Consider the following 6043-nt stretch of genomic DNA (forward strand, 5'->3'; position numbering starts at 1 on the left):
AACTACTTAGTTTCCTTAAAAGCCTTTGATGAGAGACTTTGTCAAAAGCTTTCTGAAAAATCCAAGTACACCTTTGGACCACCCTTATTCACATGCTTTTTAATATCCACAAAGAATTCTAATGGGAAGTCAAGCCTCAGTCTATTACAAAAGCCATTTACTTTTCCCCAACCAATCATGTTTATCTGTGTGTCTGATAATTCTGCTCTTTACTATAGTTCTTGTAAATAGCCAGAAGAAGGAATTCCTTCTACAGTTCAGAGGACCCTACTCTTGCACAAAGGTCCTAAATATGCAACCGATGAAGTGAGCTGTAGCTCACGAAAGCTTATGCTCTAATAAATTTGCTAGTCTCTAAGGTGCCACAAGTCCTCCTTTTCTTTTTGCGAATACAGACTAACACGGCTGCTACTCTGAAACCTACATATCTAAGGTTACAAAAAAAAAAAAAAAAAAACACACAACAGGTTTTAGAGTAGCAGCCGTGTTAGTCTGTATTCGCAAAAAGAAAAAATAAAAGGTGCCAAACAGGCAGAATATATATACAAACACACACCCACCCACGCTCCGCCCCCGCCAGCAACAATTACTATCGTTAAAAACTGAACACCTAATATTGCTGTAAGCCCGTTGGGGGGGCCGGGGGGGACCCCTTTGTTAATGGCGGGTATTTGGCAGCACTTTCGGTACCTCCCGGGGCACCGGTCAGTTTCCCCGCTCGCGGGGCGCTTTCAAAGAGCACCGAGGGGCAGAGAAGGTATTTGTCAGGGTGGCTTTGGGAAGCCCCCCGCCCGGCAGGGAGGCCTCCCGGCCGGTGCGGTCCCAGTCAGGGGCTGCGCTCAGGGCGAGTGGCGGAAGCTGATCGCGCCCCTTCCCGGCCCAGGCGCGTTACTGGTTTTGAAGGACTGTAACGAGCGATACAAACGCGCTCACCGGGGGGGAGAGAGGAGCCGGCGGGAGCAGGGCTGTGCACTGCGCGGCCCGGGGGTCGGCAGCTTTCAGGCTCGGCCCTCGCCCGGCCCCCTTCCTTCTCCTCTCGCACCGCCCAGCCCAGCGTCCCCGGCCCTGACCGCTCCTCACCGCCAAACCCGCAACCGGCACAGTCTCCCAGGCACCGCGAGCGGCCGCCGCCGACCCCAATTCAAAAAGCGAGCCGCTGCTCTAAGCCAGCCGCCCGTTGGTTGCCAGGCGGCGTCGGCGCAGGCGTCCCTATGAAAGCCGGTTTCCCATTAGCCCTTCTCGGGATTGGCATCACCAGGTTCCGCCCCCCCCCCTTCGCTCTTTGAAAAGGCCTTGTTGTCCTGCCTTCGGGCATTGGGCGTTGCCCGTGCTGCTCGTTGCAAAGCGATCTCCCATTGGCCGGCCGGGATTCCCTCATCCCTAGGTGTGTGAATGAAAGGGAGCTATTCTGCGGCTCCTCTCGCCCGAACATAGGTCACAGGGGCTGAGCTCACCTGGGCTCTGATTGGCTGCTGGCGGTTTTCAAATGAGTCCAACGGCAAGCCAGGGCGTGAGAGAGAGACAGACCCGGATGTAGCTGCCGTTGCCTGGCCACTCTCCAGGAGGCTACTCTCAAGGCCGGCGCCTTAGGAACCCCGCCCTGGTCCCCAGAGCTCCGCCCATCGCCGACGCCGCAGCTGCCAGCCAATGGGCGCAGCTTGACAATGGGCCCCGCCCCTAAGACATGACATCGGCGTCCATGAGGGGCGGAGCCACACGGCCCTAAACAAAGTCCCTTTAAAGCCAGCCTGAGCGAGAAGGGAATCCGGCGCTGTCCGTTTCCATGCCTGCCTCTGATGGGAGAGTTGCCCCTGCCGTGCCCCAGGAGGGCGTGCGGGATGGGGGCCCCAACTTGGAAACTGTAGACAAAAATAGCAAGGAGTCCGGTGGCACCTTCAAGACCAACAGATTTATTTGGGCATAAGCTTTCCTGGGTAAAAAAAAAAAAAAAAACCCACTTCTTCAGATGCACGGAAAAAGGGGTTTTTTTTTTTACCCACGAAAGCTTATGCCCAAATAAATCTGTTCGTCTTGAAGGTGCCACCGGATTCCTTGTTGTTTTTGTGGATACAGACTAACACGGCTACCCCTCTGATACTTCTAGGGTGACCAGATGTCCTGATTTTATAGGGACAGTCCCGATTTTGGGGTCTTTTTCTTATATAGGGTCCTATTACTCCCCACCCCCGTCCCAGTTTTTCACACTTGCTGTCTGATCACGCTAGATGCTTCTTACCTGAATGTGTTTTGTAGCCATTAAAGTTGATGGTAAAGTACATATTTTCCCAGACGTATCTAGCTCAGCCCCAGCTAGAAGGAAAACCATTTCTATTGGTTAGTATTTGTAGGCTCAGTTGAGTTCTCAGTTAAGCTTCCCAAACTGGCAAACTGGAGCCGCCTTTCCTCATGTCTCCTGAGGCGGTACTTCTTCTAAAATGCTTCCTAGAAATATGACCATAATAATAAAAAGAAAAGCAATGAGTCTTTGACCCTGCAAGTGTGCATATTCTTAAACCGAGTCACACAATCTTACTGCTTGCTCACCCTTCTCACCCCATTTCCTCCCTACTTTTTTGCTGGCACCTTAGTCACATCATATTTAAATCTGTCTCTTTAAGCCAAAGATCTAATTGCTCAGTAAACCACCTGTGCCACCTTTAGGCATGATAAAAATAATTATAAATACTTTGGCCATCAAAAATACTGCCACATTAATAAATTTAATAAGCTTTGCCTTAAGGATGTTAAAAAGTATTTTATGATTTTGGTGAAGAGGAGTTTCTGAATAATTAAATTAGATCAAAAGAAGGAAAAATGAGTTGATTAATGTGAATGTCAGCTGACTCAACTGTATCAAAACTGATATAAAACTAACCATATCTAATGCTTTTGATTTTTTCTTCTTTATATTTGTCTCTAACATTAAACCTTTGTGATTTGGAAATGAGTATTTTTGTATGTACTCAGCATCTTATGAAAGACCCGATTTAGTAAGTTCTGACTGTGTCAATTTAAAAGGAATTTGACTGATGTCCTTCTAACCTAATTATTATATGCCAAAATTAAACGTTTTGATAGTATTCATCCTTTTTATATTAGGGATTCTTACTACTCTAGGTATCTTGAGGACTAAGGACCTGATCCAAAGCCCAATGAAGTCAGTGGGAGTCTTTCTGTTGACTTCAGTGGGCTTTGGGTCAGATCCTAAGGGCCAAAGGAAAGGGGACACTGCTTGTGATACTAGAGATTGCTCATGCAAGTAAAGGCTTGCAGGCATATGTCCCATGTAAATAGGGATTACATGCATGAGTAAAAGGTTTGAACCCTGCGAACCAGATAGATGGTATATTATCTTTTCTGGGTATGTTCTGCAGGGACAGAGTCCTGCCCCCATCCCACTCCTCCTTTCCTGGCCATCCAGCCTCCACTTCGTCCCTCAGCAAAGACTCTGTATCCTCAGAAAGGTCTCCATGGGGTCTGGAGGATGGGGGAATCCTGCAACAAAGACAGATTACTCCACTTCTGCCAATTAACTGGGAAATACCTTCACAGAGAATCAGTGCTGGGCTTGGATCTCAGGGGAACAATACGGCCATTGTATCTGACTACTGTTTGGCATTTCAGCATAAAAACTAGAACCAACAAATGGAACAATGCAAAGTGCAGAATCTCCTGTGCATGAACCTTGCCCCAGATTCTGCGGTTACACATATGCATAACTTAATGTGTGTGTTTGCAAAGTCCAGCCCTTTGTGCATATATACATGCACCTTATGGAAACTGAATTACATGATTCTTATAACAGGTAATATAACATTGTAAAATCCTTGGCAATACCTTGGAGTGGTTGCTTAAAGGCTGGCTTTCACTCTAATTGCAGGAAAAATTCTCTGCTCCTGTAAATTGGTGCTACTTTGTTGAAATCGGTAGAGTTGTGCCAGTTTGCACCAGCAGAGTGTCCCATATATTTTGCATATAGAAATGACTGAAAAAATTGCTAATTTGTAAAAAAGAATCCCTCCCAGGCTGAGACCTTGCTTATTGTTTTCCAACCCACAGCAATTTTTTTACAACCAAGTTATGAACTTCTGGAAAAAACAGATTCTCCGGGGAACTGCTGATTCTCTTTAAATAAAGTAGCGTTAATGTGCTGCTGTATTCCTGACTCATTTCCTAATAGCCCTTTAACATACAACTTGCTCGATAAACTGTATGTGGAAACAGTTCTAGAAAACACATTGTTTTTGTGATGTAATATAAAATTATAAATAGTGTTGTGGTCCTTGAAACCCCGTTTCCTCACAAATTTCAGGGATTTGCTCCTGCTACCACTGGAATTAATGGATGTTTTTTATCTTTGACTCCAATGACAACAGGATCAAGTGTCAGCTTTTCATTTCTTATAAACTAGTCATCTAATTTTTCACGTCCATTTCTTTTAGAAAGCTTCTCTTTTCAGGAGCTTCACATAAATTGTGTTAGTTTCCTATGTCTTTTCTTATCTGATGAATTAATCTTAAAATAAATATTAAAATTAGGAGTGTGTTCATTCTTTTATGTGTATTTTATTGATGGGGAAACAAGCCATTTAACGAAATATTTGAATTTGTTTAATGGTCCCATAAACAAGCTCAAATATAGGGTAACCATTGGTGATATGGAGGTTAGTCAGATCCATGCTGAACATTGTCATGTCTGTTACTTGGCATGACACAGTGAGGTGGCCTCCACTTTGAATTTATGAGGGAAGAAAAGGATAAGGAAGAAGAAACTTGTTTAGGATTTTTTTTTATTGTATGTGAGATAAATTCTGCTGAAGTAAAAAGCAAAATTTGTACTATAGCCATTTGGTAAACTCCTGGCCCCATTAAAGTCAAGGGAAGTTTTGCCATTGACTTCAAAAGGGACAGATTTTCATCCCAAATCTACAGTTCCTTCCCTGGGTTTTCAACATGCCCATTCCAAACTATAGTATGTACAAATTGAACCAGTTTCAGAGTAGCAGCCGTGTTAGTCTGTATTCGCAAAAAGAAAAGGAGTACTTGTGGCACCTTAGAGACTAACAAATGTATTTGAGCATAAGCTTTTGTAAGCTACAGCTCACTTTGCTATAGCTCACGAAAGCTTATGCTCAAATAAATTTGTTAGTCTCTAAGGTGCCACAAGTACTCCTTTTCTTTTTACAATTTTAACCCTATCACACATTTTTTTAGGAAACTGTCTCTACTTGAGGCTTTTTTCTCTTTTTCTAATTGAATGGCCATTTACTACCTTCTTTTGGTCAAAACCACCCCCTTCCTAAAAGTACCCCCTTACTGTGACCCAAAGTAATGGATTCCAACATATATCCTTCATTTCTCATTTATAGACTCCGTAGTTGACAGAGACAGATCTAATGCTCCTCATGCTTCTCTCAGTGGATTCTGATCTCTCCATTCCTGTCACCGCATAGGTGCCTTGGTATTATAGGCTCTGTAAAATTAAATACAAGTATAGTCAAGGATACCTTCCCTGCCCTACTGTGAGTCAGTGAGGAGTCACTGGCCTGTAGCAGACGTTATTGTAACTGACAATATGTCACTGCCCAACTTTAAGCTTCTACATGTCAGGAGGAGAGGGGGCAGAGGTGAAAAATACATGCATTGTTCCTGGTCCTTAAGGGTAGTGTAGTTTTCATTAGCTGCAGTCATACTTTTAATATATGTACTGCAGTGTATTTTGTAAAAATATTGCTCCCAATCCTGCAAGCCCCTCAGGGTGCTTTGCCCGTCTGAGCAGCCTCATTGAAGCCATTGGGACTGTTCATAGGCACACAAAGTGTCTGGCTTGGGCTTCAATGGGACTGCTCCTGCTGCGTGTAAAGTTAGGTTCTGGAGGGACTGGAGACTTAGGTATTATCACATGCAACATTTGCAGCACTTTGCCGTTAAGCCAGATGATTTGGGGGTTGGATTACATAGATGCAGCCTGATCCTGGTGCTGTGCGTTATCTGCTGTGTGGCTATAGGCTTGCGATTCGAGTGGTGCACTGCATCACAGTGTC

At 44.7% G+C, this 6043-nt stretch overlaps 1 protein-coding gene across 18 annotated transcripts in view; it reads right to left on the bottom strand.

Annotated features, from left to right (window-relative positions):
- Positions 1-6043, bottom strand: part of ECT2 (epithelial cell transforming 2) — a 130069-nt gene that overhangs the window by 53728 nt on the left and 70298 nt on the right. For 4 of the 18 annotated variants that reach the window (XM_038417122.2, XM_038417119.2, XM_038417109.2 and 1 more), the window contains exon 1: positions 1081-1239. The gene's annotated coding sequence lies outside the window, so the exon portion shown is untranslated. Of the gene's footprint in view, positions 1-925; positions 1269-1454; positions 1679-2236; positions 2443-6043 lie in introns of those variants that run through there. The other 14 variants (XM_043491570.1, XM_043491566.1, XM_038417115.2 and 11 more) reach the window with 10 other exon arrangements.

The sequence above is a fragment of the Dermochelys coriacea genome, chromosome 9, assembly GCF_009764565.3.
Source record: "Dermochelys coriacea isolate rDerCor1 chromosome 9, rDerCor1.pri.v4, whole genome shotgun sequence".
Lineage (NCBI taxonomy): Eukaryota > Metazoa > Chordata > Testudines > Dermochelyidae > Dermochelys > Dermochelys coriacea.